Raw genomic sequence first — 15,310 nt, forward strand, 5'->3', positions numbered from 1 at the left:
CATACAACTCAGCACCATCTGATCGGAAATCCTCTAAAGTACCTCGAAAAATAATGACGATGCCACAAAAACCGGCTAAAAAGATCACTTAACTACGTCATCAGTGCATTCACAGTTCCTGAGAAGGGCTAGGCTACCTGTACCCATAGCCATGTTTTCATTGCCCAAGGTTTTGAAGGTGGATGACTAAATTTGTTTGAAAAGCGAGTTCTGATAGGCTACTGCCCGGATATTGTATAAATCCAATTTGGATATTCCCGGATACAGACCCTTTTTTTCAGTGATGGGGCATGAACAACCCTGAGATTAAGAGGCTCATGCTCTTAATCTGTGAACATCTGAAAGACAAGACCTGTACGGTGAAAAGACAGACTAAGCCAAATCTCATGAATTTGCCTATTCACTCTCCTCCTCCTCCTCCTCCTGTATGCTCTGATGTTGGGGAAGGCTGTTGCCATGGAGACATAACTTCATTTTCCTCCTTGTATTTTAGAAGCTACAGTAGGCTTCACTCAAAGTGGCTCTTGAATATCAAAATAGCAAATGAAAACACATGAGTCCATTTCTTTCAAATTGTATAGCCTACTTTCACTATAATTTGCTTAAGAAATAGTTTGTTTTTGATGTTGTGTTCCAAGGCTTAAATAGGCTAGGTTAGGGTTAAGTTTCCCATTGATAGTATGAATTTAGTTTAAATGTTTTGGTACTGATGCATCATTTTTCATAAATCTCTTGGACAATTCATAGACTAAAGGGCCTTTAACACTAAACCACCATGATCCAGATGGACTATCTGCTTTGAACTGCATGCAGGTACTGTACGCACGTACTGTACTGTACTTTTTGCCAACCACTTGGCTTCCAGATTGTCCATGTCCGCTACAGACCACCTCCGCACCTGGTCTGACAGATGCAGTCCCGGTCCAGAATGGTCAACTAGCTTTAATTCACACTCAGGTTTGAATAAAAACGCAGATTGTAGTGGACTGATCTATTACAGGTGTAGCTCAGAAGCCAGACGTTTTTCTTCCCTCGTGTTCTAACCCTATTAGAATTCTCAAGTCTAATGCTGGCCTCACACTACAGGATATTTAAAATACTAATGCTGGCCTCACACTACAGGATATTTAAAATACTAATGCTGGCCTCACACTACAGGATATTTAAAATACTAATGCTGGCCTCACACTACAGGATATTTAAAATACTAATGCTGGCCTCACACTACAGGATATTTAAAATCCTAACCAATTTCGAAATCGGGCACATAATCACGCACATAAGGAGAATCTTAACAGATATTCTTCTTGTGCATCTCAAACAAGCACACACAGCAAGATTTGAAAATAACGGCTAATCACACACTATCGTGCCCGAGGGAGCAACGAACCACTGGTTTCGCCGTCTCACTTGTAAAGTCGGGACGTAATAATCTTAAATATCAAACATGTTTGATATTATTGGGGCCGCCCGATGGGTCTGCGAGCCGATCAGGAGGTATAAGATTGGATCTGTAAACCCCTCACATTACAAGATAATGTGGGCCGATCATTGGCCCCGACCAACGTTCCAGACCAGATTTCTCCTCCGATTGTCGGGAGGGTTGAATCAGGGATAAATTGGCCCAAAGGTCCTGTAGTCTGAGCCCGGCATAACCAATTTCGAAATACAGTTGCATCACGCACATAAGGAGAATCTTAACAAACGTTCTTCTCACGAATCTCAAACATGCCCACACTACAAGATTTGAAAATAACGGCTCAACACAAACTACAGGATATTATTATGCCCGAGGGAGCAATGAACCACTGCCTGGCTTGTAAAATAGTAATAATCTAAATATCAAACATGTTTGATATTATCGGGGCGGCCCCGATGGGTCTGTGAGCCAATCGGGAGGTTTAAGATTGGATCTGTAAACCCCTCATTACAAGATAATCTGGGCCGAACCTCGGTACCGACCAACGTTCCAGACCAGATCTCTTCTCCAATTGTCGGGAGGGGTGAATCTGAGATAAATCAGCCCAAAAATCCTGTAGTGTGAGCCTAGCATAGGTCTTATCTCCTTTTTGCAGGAAATGAAAGAATTGATTGTATCAAAACAGAAGAACAACAAATCGTCCACGGACCAGTGCACAGGACTACTTTACTTAAACGTCGCTTTAGCCAGCTATGCCACAGAAAAGCTAGCGATTCGATGACGCGGCTGGGTGGTATTTAAACTGAGGAGTGAGCTTAATCAATTCAACTCGGTAACACAAGCCCATCTGAGTTCTCCCTGTGTATGTAGAGTAAATGTGAGTGAGCGCTCCGTGGTATTTCCATGGCAGGTGTGTGCTGAAGTCTCAACACTTTAATAGGAAACCGATGGCTTCGCGAGAGACAGGCTCGCTTTTGATCAAAGCGAAATAACTGACAGCTCCACATATGCTGGGTGAATTATTAAACATGCAAGTGACCCTGTGAAGAAAGAAATTGCAGCTCCTCCTATGTTCCCGTGTACAGAATGTCAGCTCAGGAGATGAGTCGGAGGTTATTTTTTATTGGCCCAAATCAGAGCCGGATTCCGTCACTCAGTGCGTATGCAGCAGATTAGAGTGCTCAGTTCTACATCTATAAAGACAGGATTCACCGAACCACCCCTTGCCAGCTCCAACCCGAGGAGGGCGCCACAGAGCTTCCCAAAAACACAGCTGCCCATTCACCTCCATTCATTTGGACTTGGGCTTAGGATCGAAAAAGGGGGGGGGGGGTGCATATCTCGACGTGGGTCACTGAGACATTGGGTTTCGACTGGCATAAAGCTCCAGACGCAGCAATACCAAACATGTCATGTCCGCACAGAGCCACTGGCTCCGACCAGAGAGCCACGGGAGGTGCCACCGAACCGCCTGCACACAACCGCCAGTTCACCTCCATTCATTTGGACTTGGTTAATCATGGCATGATGGCGAAGATCAACTGCTTTGAACTAGCTAGTTATGTTTCTAGCTAGCTAGATTACTGCAGTCGGCCCTGTCATAGATGGCTAGCTAGAGTGAGAGCAGAGCCCAACACGACCCGTTCAGCTGACCCCAGCTGCGTCAAACCCAGCTGCTCATAAACTGCAATGGTGATGGGCCACCAGTACATGTTTTACATTTGTTGCCTCTACTGTAAGGCAAGGCAAGTTTATTTATATAGAACATTTCAGCCACAGGGCAATTCAAGGTGCTTTACATGAGACATTAAAAGCATTAAAACAAAAAGCAAGACATTATAGACATTTAAAACAAAAAGCAGGACAAATAGAGTACAGGAATAAAAGTTACAGTGCAGTATACAGATAAACATAACTCCTCTTAGAAAGCAGTGGCAAAAAGAAAAGTCTTCAGGCTTGTTTAAGTATGTATTGGTACCCTAATGTCACTGCATATGCTTGCACATGCTGACAACGTGCATTCATGGGCCGAGGTCTGCACTCTCAGAGCGCCCATTTCTAATATCCTATAGGTGTACCTCTGCAGTGTTGATTTGCAAAGCAGCTTTAGTGTGGTATCTTATACTTGCAATATCATGAAATGTATCTTCCATAATATCACACGGGGATATCAGAGATGTTTTTATAGATGACCTTTGTTTCGGGCTGCATGTGTGAAAAAAGTCATGACCTATTTTTTATATATAGCACACTTAAAAATTAGACAAAATAAAAAAGCCTCCTCCCTTGGAATACTGAGTGGAGTGACCTGGAAGTGGGGCATGATGTAATTTATGCTAATTGTAGTACTTCCCATTATGTCTGCCATAGGAGCATGTTGGATCCTGAGTGCGCCCACGGAGGGACCTGATTGCCCTTTTGCTTCTAATCAGCAGTTGTTTTAGGGGTCGTGTCAGATGGCACAGTCTCTGGTGTCCTGCTGGGATCTGTATGGATAAAGATGGCTCCGTAATGCAAACTAACTGAACTTTGCAAGAAGATCAAAGGCAACAGATGGTTGGGGGTGAAGCAAAAGCATACGCCCCCTCTCTCTTTCTGTAGCTCCTAAGAGGGCTGGTAAAACTAAAAGATTCTGAAAGAGCTGCCAAATCCCAGCAAGGGGACCTGAGCTCCTCAGCGTTCCAGACTACAGGCCTTTGTCTCTGGCCAAGCAGATCAGAGTGGGTGCTGGATTTGTGGCCTCAGCACCCATTACTCCAGGATCTGTCTCAAACCTCCATCACGAACTATCCGGCCCTCACGTTGGCTTCATAGGATGCTAGACCGACATGAGAATTGTTCACTTCCCATTGTCTTTGAGCATCTGTGGGAGGCCAGGCACTTCAACAAATAGACACACGCCATAAATTGCCAGGAGAAAAGGTCTGACAGACGAACAGATGGGTTCGGTATATTACTCTCTCCCTCTCTACCCATCCACCTTCAACTGATGAAGTGAGAGAGAGAGAGAGAGAGAGAGAGAGAGAGAGAGAGAGAGAGAGAGAAGGTGGGGGGAAATGATATGTGACAGTGCATTACACCAAATTGCTCCTTTACTTGAACATTCAAATGAGGCCCAATGGCGTAAGCAATATCAGAGCAATTAGAAAACCCTGGGTTTAGAGGTTAGCTCTCTCCCCGCCTCGGAAGTCTCCAGAGTACACACTCTGAGCCACGAGCACACGGACACGAGGCAATCTTTACAATGATTGATATTAGCAGCCTTATTACACTAAAGGGATGGAAACAAACAAACAGCACGTTCGGTCTAGGACACCAATCACAGAGTGGTAGAAGACAGAAGGACTGGGAGAGCAAGTTTCCAGTGAGGTGTGAAGTGAGGTAAATTGAATCTTGCACTCATTTTTTGTTCAGACCCCATATTAATCTCAATCAGTCTTGTCAGTACTGCACTTTGAAAGTGATACAGGTTCAAAGTAATTAGCCCGCGACAGCGCAGGGCAAGACGTAATGTTTTCGGTGTGTGTTGTGTGTCTCTGTGTGTGTTGTGTGTGTGTGTGTTGTGTGTGTGTGTGTGTGTGTGTATGTGTTCGTGTCTACGTACGTGTGTCAGCAGGATTACTGTATGAAAAAAGTACTGGACCAATTTTCATGAAACTCAGTAGAAGGGTGTAGCATGGTCCAATTTAGAACCCATTCGATTTTGGAATGGGATTGGAATTATGGGGCGGGTCCACAAGCCACCCAAACATAGCTGGCCATTCACCACCATTCATTTTTTGGACCAGCATTACGCAAAAACTACCAGACCAATTTTCATGAAACTCGGTGGAGGGGGGTAGCATGGGTCAACTTAGAACCCATTCAATTGTGGAGAGGGTCCGAATCATGGGCCCCCCAAACATGGCCGGCAATTCACCTCCATTCATTTTTTTAATGCTAGAACTACCAGACTGATTTTCATTCAGGGGCGGAGGTCTGTGCTCTCTGACCACCATTCCTAGTTGTACAGTATATCTGCTGTATAGCTGGATATATGTTTACTCTCTGTACATATATCACCATCATCACAAACTAGGATTAGTGTCCACTGTGGAACAAAACCTCTGTGAAAACGTCCAAGTGATTGTCTCAAGAGTTAATCATATCAGAAAAGGAATCTAATCAGCAAATTAGCTCCTAACAAGAGAAAAGTTTTATTTGAGAGTGACTGGAGGGGTCATTGTGATGGTTTGGGTACAACATGGTCAGTGCAAGGTCATTACCTACATGTCTATGCAATGCATCCAGTTCCCCTCTTGTTGTCAATTGAATAAGGGGTGGATATAGTAAAGCATTATACTGTATAACATGTTGAAACCTTGAAAGAGCGGATTATAGTATGAAGGTTGACAGTATTCCGGGGGTCATTAAGAAGTTCAAAGACATCAACTCCATGTACAGTATGACACAGAATATGGAATAGTATTATAGTATTACTGTATTTACAGAATATGGAATAGTATTATAGTATTACTGTATTTACAGAATATGGAATAGTATTATAGTATTACTGTATTTTCAAAGAGGCTGAAAGTCTGACTCGAGTTCAAGTGGAGTTCAATAGATTCTCTCATTTCTCACTGGACAGGCTTGAAGAAAGCAACAACGATTCTTTGATTACTGGCTCCCTCAATGCTGATGTATGGCCGTTTGATTGGCTCTCATATGTTTGAGGTATTCTTTCACAAACTCAATCTGGGGGACTATGGAACCTGTCATTTGCAGACAAACTGCTTGGTCCGGTAAATATGAGTATATAGGTATAATTTTCACACGCTTTATTGGGGGGAAATGGGCACATCCACTCCAGTAGGCTCATCTCTAAGGGTACATCCTTTTTTGTGCTACGGTGATGTGTCCTGGAATAATTCAGGTGGGTAAAGATGCCTTTGAAATTGTACACATCAAGTCAATACCTGTACAAATGGTAAAAACATGGATTGGAGTCAGATGTCTCGCTCTATCATAGCTCAACTGGTGGCACGGTTGATTTATGGCTGAATGATGTAAGGGAATAAAACTAGGTCATGTATAATGACACATTTTCCTCTGCATCAGCAGATCTGTCAATTCACACTGCCTTTATCAAAGCAGCTTGACAGTGGATTTGAAGAACTGTTTGTAGATGTTGTCTTTAAGTGTGAAGACTGGAAAATATTTTGTTCTATTCCAGGCTTCAGTTTTTCACCGGTAGTCTGAGAAGACACTGTATTAACTCATTCCAGGACAGAGTTAAGAGAAATATCAAGATCTGGGAGTTGTAGTTACACAATGGGGTTATATTCTACAGTTTATATTAGTTTTATCTCTAATATATTTTACTGGAACATTTCCCCAGTCGATGTAACATCTTTTCTCAGCAAACACAATGTTAACTCATCTCCATCTCGTTCCCACAGCACACTGATTGAATCACACTCCTCTTAATATCCAGTTTGTCACAACACATATCTACAAGCCAATGCTTAATTGAATAATATTTGTATGGGTTCACTTAGTCGAGATGATATGTAATAACTCAATTTTGCAACTTGGAATTGCCTCTGTGCACATACACAACAGGGTGTCATAAAATCAGCCCACATTTGTCCATGAGCTGGAGCATAATGATCAGAATATTAGATTTGCTGATTTGATGGTTAAATTAGGCATCAGCATGCACTCTGAAATTCACACGTGGCATTTATAATGATCATTTCTAAATTATATCCTACAGTATATTGTCATCATTTAACATTACAGTACCAGCACAAGAGGACATTAACATTTAATAATGTGTGGCTTTGTTAAGTAAGGGTATAGTTAATTGCTGTAAACGCACACACTGACATTCCCTACTAATGAATTAGGAACATTGGATCTGTAATGAAACACGTAGGCTGTTTATTCCTTTGGCTGACATTTACCTAAATGCCACATATCCCGGTGGCTTTGACAATGAGATATGTGAGATATGTAAATGTAACTTCCGTATCACTGTACAATTGCCCACTAAATATCACTAAACACCACAGTTATTCTAAATAAATTATTTTCTCTCTGACTAGGTCAATTGAGAAAAAGGGCTATCAACAAAAAGCGTCCCTTACAAACCACAGGCATTGCAGTAGTGGGTCCACCTAATCATCATATGAATATTAAAAAAAATAGAATTATGATAACATGTTTCTAATAACGCATAACAACAAACAATAATTCGATTTTATAAGACCTTTCTTCTTTATCAAGCATCAAGACAAGACACTTTATATTGTACCTTTTCGTACAACTTTTGATTGAGCTTTGGTGTCTCAGTCTAAAGAAGTCAATTCCACTCCTAAGGCTCAGGTGACGTGCTGTGAGATGCCATGAATGACCTGGAAGTGATCCCCCACCCCCCTGTAGCCTCCACAATAACGCATGGCTAGATGAAATAGTCATTTCTACTGGGGACATCACTCAGAGGGAGATACCAGTAACAGGTAGGTATATAACCTTTCCTTCCATATGGTCACAGTTGTCAAGCCTTAGCCAATCAGAGCGCTCCGATTTGCCACAGTGTTCCTGCCTTGATGAAATAGTTCCAAGGACAGCCCTGGCCCAGAGAAAGGCTCTATGACTATTACCATTCTACTCTTCTGCCATTGACTGGGGGTGTTGGAAGTGCAGGCTGTGTGGCTCATTCACCGTAGAGTCACTCTGTTATTGTATTCTATCCTTTACCCCCGGGCACACGGTGCTTTTCTTGATTATTTCTACCTCATGCATACAGAAAAAGCTTATTTCACCTGTATTTCAGCTTCTGCAGAAAATCATAGAAAGTAAAGACAGAGAAGAAACATCAATATATTTATGAGAGCATAAATCAGTCAAAGATACTCTATACAGTGAATACTCAATATGCAGATTAGCCATATCAGCACAGACAATTGAAGATACTTTTATTGTACCAGTTTACCACAATATGTTGAGCCCATTCTACAGGGGCTGCATGCAGTCATGTTTAAGTTTATTAGCCATTCTATCCAACCCTAGACTATATTTATCATTAAGCATATTTATCAGTTAACATTCCACTAAATATATTTCTATGTATTTCCTCTTTCAAAGATGAATGCCTTTCTATACAGCATAAAGTATATAGATACATACAGTATATATAAATCATACTTATAGAATTCTCGAACTGCATTTTATTTAAACTGATTGAGATTGTGTTGTGTGACACTTTTTAGTTTGAAAAATAAAATGTTTATTGTTGACAGTAAATTTCATTTAAAGGTGTTGCTGTACTGCTATCGTGGTAGATTCTTGCCATGATGGTGACCAGAAAATTTTACAGGACAAAACATTGTATCTAATCCTTTTACAATTACTGTCAAAGTTAAACACAGTCTACATTTGAGGATTTTGCTTATAAGTGATTTCTCCTTTACATTGTAACCAAATGAGTCAGCCTTTGAGAGAACAATCTCTCAGAATTATATATTTAACAAAACCATTGAAATGACATGTGAGTCACAGCCTGTAACTTTTTGATGAAGCACACATTTATTTATGCATTATGTTTCCACGCTTAATGTATGTTATTTATTCCCTCAACTCAGTTTACAGTTTAATTATTTTAAGACACAGTTAAATGCTCGGGCTCATTTTGCGATCATGTGCAGAAGCTATCAGAATCCACAATTCGATAGACAATTCTTGTGTGTAATTAGCCCTACAGTACCTGTGTCCATTTATTTATTCATTAATTAATTAATGTATTTATTTATTTAGTTATTACACAATGTGCTGGTGATGGGGCCATTTCTTCTCTTGTTTTATGTTTTCTTGTCCACCTGGATGGATGAATTCATCAGTCAGTATCAGTGATTACACCAGTCAATACACCAGTATTTGGACTATGCTTGTTTTACGCTAAAGAAAGTACTGTACTTCAAAAGTCACTTGAACTCAAGGTAAATCATTATACAGTAGCTGCTGTGTAGACAGAATATCTGACTTGGTACCCCAGGCACCCTCGCTGTTACCCGAGTAATCAAGCAAATGTAGTTGAGCTGAGACTGAGGCCCGGGCATGGCTTCGCTTTTTGCTGTGTGTTACGTCAGAGCTCAAGCACCTACAGTATGGTTAGCTGCATTGCTCTAAGTAGCACAACACAGCAGCTGTAGCTCAGTTGGTAGAGTGGGTCGTTCAGTGATCGAAGGGTCAGTGGTTCGAATCCCAGCTCCGACTGTCCACATGTCGAAGTGTCCTTGAGCAAGACACCTAACCCCAAATTGCTGCATGGCAGCTACCGCCATTGGTGTGTGAATGTGTGTGTGAATGGGTGAATGAGAGGCCATTGTAACTCAACTCAAATTGCGCTTTGAGTGCCGCTAAGGTGGAAAAGCGCTATATAAGTGCAGTCCATTTACCATTTACATCTTTGAGCTTATATATACGATGGGTCCTAGTGGTCCAATACTGCCCCAATCGGAGACCTTGAGTCTTCTCCCGCTGAAACACCCTACCGGTGTCTGTCATGGCTCCGGTTCAAGCAGCGGTGTTTTCTCCCGGCCGCTCTCGGACCACTTTGTAGTCTGGCAGGAGAGATGTCTCCTGGGTGGATGGTGTTAAGGAAATTACCTCTTGGTTTAGTTTAGATTTCAAAGAACACGCTGAGTGGTCGGTCAAGCTGGTTTTAAACAAAGGCAATAGTTTTATTCTGTTACGATTCTGCAGAGTCGGACTCTAGCACAGGAAGTGATATCCAGGCAGAGTGAGTTCACTTGAGGACAGGTCTATAGGTTATACAGTGAAAAAGGAAGTGACATAGTTTCAGGATGAAGAGGACAGGGAAGTGATGTCACACAGGGAAGAATTTGTAGTTCTAACAGACTGATCTATGAGAACGAACTACAAAGTTTAGAACAACAGTCAAGGGGGAAAACAGAACACTTTGTTGAGACTTGAAATTCATTCACAATGGCTAAAGCGCGTTCTGATGGAAGGCTATTGTATTCAGTTTCGCTGTTTTACGCCGCCCTTCCCGGGCATTATGGAGATGGTGATGCCACGTCCCGACCAAGCTGCAGCTGTCAGCAGAGATCACAGAGCTTTTGTCAAAGAGAGTGGTGACTGTGGTCCTGTTGGGGCAGGATTTTGGACCTCCACCTTTTCAACAAGGCGGTGGCGAAATTGAGGTTTCACATTCTGACGGTGCGGTAAATGCTGGAAGCGTTTCTTCTAGGCGACTTTTGCACCAGCATAGATCTGAACAAGTTCACATCAACCGGCAAGGAGGGGACTGTTTGCCAGCAAGTGGTGGATCTGATTTCCTGTCACGAGGTGACCCACAGCTGGACGAGTGCAGCCTACATCTACAGATCATGGCTTGACTTTGGGTTCGGTTTGGTACGGCCAAGGGGGGCCGGTTCGCTTGGAGGGAGAATGTGAAGTGTCCACTGTGGTTCTCCCTGGCTCATCAGGATCAGCCTCCGTTAGGGGTGGATGCATTCGCTCATGTCCCCTGGCCGAAGGCGATCCTGTATGTTTTTCCCACCGATTAATTCATTCTACCATTGTTAGCCAGGGTCTATCAGTAATCCTGATAGCACCGGACTGCGAGCAGTGGTATGCGGAGGTAATGGCGATGGCGTCGGCAGACCCATGGCCCATTTCCCGGTGGCCAAGTATACTGTCCCAGGTGGAGGGCTCGATTTGCGTGCCTCCAACACTGGTTTGGCCATTGATGGCCTGGCTACTAAACGGCAGAGATTGTCTGGTAGAGGCCTCTCTCTGGCTGTGATCAGTAAGGCAAGGCAAGGCAAGTTTATTTATATAGCACATTTCAGCCACAGGGCAATTCAAGGTGCTTTACATGAGAAATTAAAAGCATTAAAACAAAAAGCAAGACATTATAGACATTTAAAACAAAAGGCAGGACAAAGTAAAAGCATTAAAACAAAAAGCAAGTCATTATAGACATTTAAAACAAAAAGCAGGACAAATAAAATACAGGAATAAAAGTTACAGTGCAGTATACAGATAAACATAACTCAGAAACTCAGAACATAACTTAGAAAGCAGCGGCAAAAAGAAAAGTCTTCAGGCTTGTTTTAAAAGAACCAAGAGTTGCAGCAGTACTATTCGGAGTGGCGGGCGGTCTCCACTGCCACAGTTTACTTTGGCAAGTGGGCTGCTTTTGCGTGCTGGTGTGAGGAGAGGGTCGTCGTACCCGAGTCGTAATTGGTTGATACAGTTTTTGAACACCTGGTGGATCATCAGCATGGTTTAGCGGTATCCACTGTTAACGTGCGCTATTTCCACGTGTCATGAGGGTTTTTCTAGGACCATGGTCTACAGGGATTCACTGGTCAAGCGTTTTTTTGGCTGGAGTGTGGCGCCTTCGACCTGTGTGTAAGGCTACGGTGCCGCCTTCGGATCTGTCGTTGGTTCTGAACGTGCTCTGTGTATCTTTGTTCGAACCAATGGTGTAGACTTCCCCCAAGTGGATTTTGGTCAAGACCGCTTTGTTCCTCGCTTTGACGTTGGGCAACCAGGTCAGTGACTTGCATGCACTGACCATTCTTCTCATCACTGGTGATGGGAGTAAGGCTGTTTTGCGCATGGACCCTTCTTTCGTGCCGAACCTGATTCAGAGCGCATTCAGCACGCACGACTTAGAGCAGCAAGGAAGATGCTCGCTTGCACCTGTTGTGTTCTGTACGTGCGCTGGCTTGCTATGTCAACTGCATGGCTGTGGTCCAGACCATCCCCCAACTGTTAGTTTGTCACGATCTCAGGAAGGTGAGTTCACCGCTGTCTAAACAGCGTCCTTCCCAATGGATATGTGAGGGCATCACCAAGTCTTATGAGACTGCAGGTTGCCTTCTGCCTGGGGCCATTAGAGCATGCCCTCTAGCAAGTCCTCTGTCTCCGTGGCATCTACTGTACTGTGCTGGGCACAGCTGCCAGTGGGAGTCAGCATCGGACATCATACTGTAGGTCTTTTTGGGGCCGGTGACAGAACTCGTCAGGTGAGCGACGCTCCATCTCTGTCCCTTTATGGATTTGGGTGAGGCCTGGCAGGTTATGTTACGATGAGTAACCGCTCCCTGTCTGGCTCTAGACGTCTTTCTTTTTCATGTTTAACAAATGATTTGTAAAGGTTTTTGCATGCGCTAATCTAAAGTGTAAACTATTAATGTCTATAAAACATCTATAAATCATTTGTAGAGGTTTTTGCATGCGTCTCCTCTCCTTGTTAATGGTGGAGTTGGCAAGTCTTGTCATTGTGTTTTCATTGCACTCCAACCTACGGTGGTTTGCTTGTAGGCTTCTCTTCTCCACCCCCATGTCTCAAGGCCTCAGCCTACATCAAACATTTGCCTTTATAAACTTCAGTGTTTCTTGAGTAAAGCTGTAGCCTATTTGAAAGGTACACCATATAAGATGAATTAGGTCCATCGTCAACTATACTGTGTGACAACAAAGGTACATTTAATTCATTTAATTCATTTTATTTCCATAAAAATGCAGAGACATACAGGACAGATGCTGAATAGATCATGAATTAAGAATTCATCTATCAAGAATAAAATATCAAATACATAGCATACAGTACAATACAACATCAACAATTAGGACAGTGACAGGTGAGACCAATCATAACCATGGGGCAGACAATCACACAGGTGGGGCAATGGTGCAACTTGAGCTGTGTGTGTGTCTGTCTGAGAGTGTGTATGTGTGTGTGTGTGTGTGTGTGTGTGTCCAGCCTGTACAGCTGTCTGCGTCAAGCTGGCCTTGTTTTTCCTGCATTTTGTTTTAAATGTCCTTTTTTTTGCATTTCATTTTATATGACCTTTTATGTGTTGCACTTTGTCTTGATGCTTTTAATGTTTCATGTAGAGCACTTTGAATTGCCTTGTTGCTGAAATGTGCTATATAAATAAACTTGCCTTGCCTTGCCTTAAAAGTGCATCTGCGTTCCCAGCGGTGAATGGACTCCTGGATCTCCAGGCTAAGCTGGCAGTTCACCGGCTGCTTATCGAAAGTTTTAATGTGCTATTGAACAAACAAAAAAAACACACGCCACCAAAAGCATGACCTCTCGCCCTGCGAGGTCGCTGGGGCAGAAGTAATCACCCTCACCACGTGTGTCATGTTTCCAACAGTCCCAGCATAGTACAACTCAGTTTGGATTGATTGGTTAGATTTAGCAGTATGAACCAATACATGTGTGCGCGCACACACACACACACACACACACACACACACACACCACAAGCAGACAGACACAGACACTCTTACCAGACTGGTCCTGACTTCAGAGCACCTGGCAGCAAGGAGGTCCAGGTTGACCTCATCCTCCCTTGGTCTCTCCTGGCTCCTCGCTGGTTTGGTCTCATCCTCCCTTGGTCCCTCCCGGCTCCTCGCTGGTTTGACCTCATCCTCCCTTGGTCTCTCCTGGCTCCTCGCTGGTTTGGTCTCATCCTCCCTTGGTCTCTCCTGGCTCCTCGCTGGTTTGACCTCATCCTCCCTTGGTCTCTCCTGGCTCCTCGCTGGTTTGACCTCATCCTCCCTTGGTCTCTCCTGGCTCCTCGCTGGTTTGACCTCATCCTCCCTTGGTCTCTCCTGGCTCCTCGCTGGTTTGGTCTCATCCTCCCTTGGTCTCTCCTGGCTCCTCGCTGGTTTGACCTCATCCTACCTTGGTCTCTCCTGGCTCCTTGCTGGTTTGGTCTCATCCTCCCTTGGTCCCTCCTGGCTCCTTGCTGGTTTGGTCTCATCCTCCCTTGGTCCCTCCTGGCTCCTCGCTGGTTTGACCTCATCCTCCCTTGGTCCCTCCTGGCTCCTCGCTGGTTTGACCTCATCCTCCCTTGGTCTCTCCTGGCTCCTCGCTGGTTTGGTTATTCACTCTGCCTGCATCCACTTCACATTCCTCTCTCCTCTCTCCTCCAGTGCTTTCTCCGCATTCTCTCTCTCTGAGCTGGCATCACCTCCACCTGGTTCGTCCCCAGCCCCATCATAGGAATATTAAAAAATACAGCAAAAAAACAGTGTGTGTGTTGCGTGTGTGGCTACTGCTGTGAAATGTGGCCATCTATCCACCCATCACACGTTAAACATTGGAATATCAATTCCTATACAACTCATCAATCATTGACACATTATTGACGTTATCTGCATCCACTTCACATTCCTCTCTCTAGACTCTCCAGCGCTGTCATCTCCATTCTCCATCTTCTCATCCTCTCTCTCTGAACTGAGACCCCCCCCCCCCCCTCCTCCCACCATTTCAGTTTAGTTTGCCTCAACAGTTTATAGTAACGTTAACATCATAATCAGACAGACAAGTTGGTTATCTAGCTAACTAGACAACATCTGTAATCTAATCTGTACTATACAACACTTATATTACTGATCAAGTGAACGATATACCGGCAATGATAAAGTACAGTATAGCAACTATACTGCTGACCAAAAGTCCCCCCCCCCCTCCGTCAACAAATCGCCCGACAAGACAATCAAAAAAAACCTGTCCGGCTGCATCATTTAAAAATCGAAACCTTTTGTATAGATACAGGTAGGGCAAATTACACACACGATTGGCTATCAAGTTGTAGATTCCGATATGCTTCTGCTCACCACTGCAAAATGAACCTGAGCATTAAGCTCTGTCCACTGGTAGTGTGTGTGTGTGTGTGTGTGTGTGTGTGTGTGTGTGTGTGTGTGTGTGTGTGTGTGTGTGTGTGTGTGTGTGTGTGTGTGTGAGTGTGTGTGTGTGTGTGTGTGTGTCTGTCTGTCTGTCTGTCTGTCTGCCTGCCTGCCTGTCTGTCTGTGTGTATGAGAGGTGTCTGGCTTGAGGCTCCCGTCTGTTTG

Source organism: Borostomias antarcticus (genome assembly GCF_949987555.1).
Source record: "Borostomias antarcticus genome assembly, chromosome: 28".
Lineage (NCBI taxonomy): Eukaryota > Metazoa > Chordata > Actinopteri > Stomiiformes > Stomiidae > Borostomias > Borostomias antarcticus.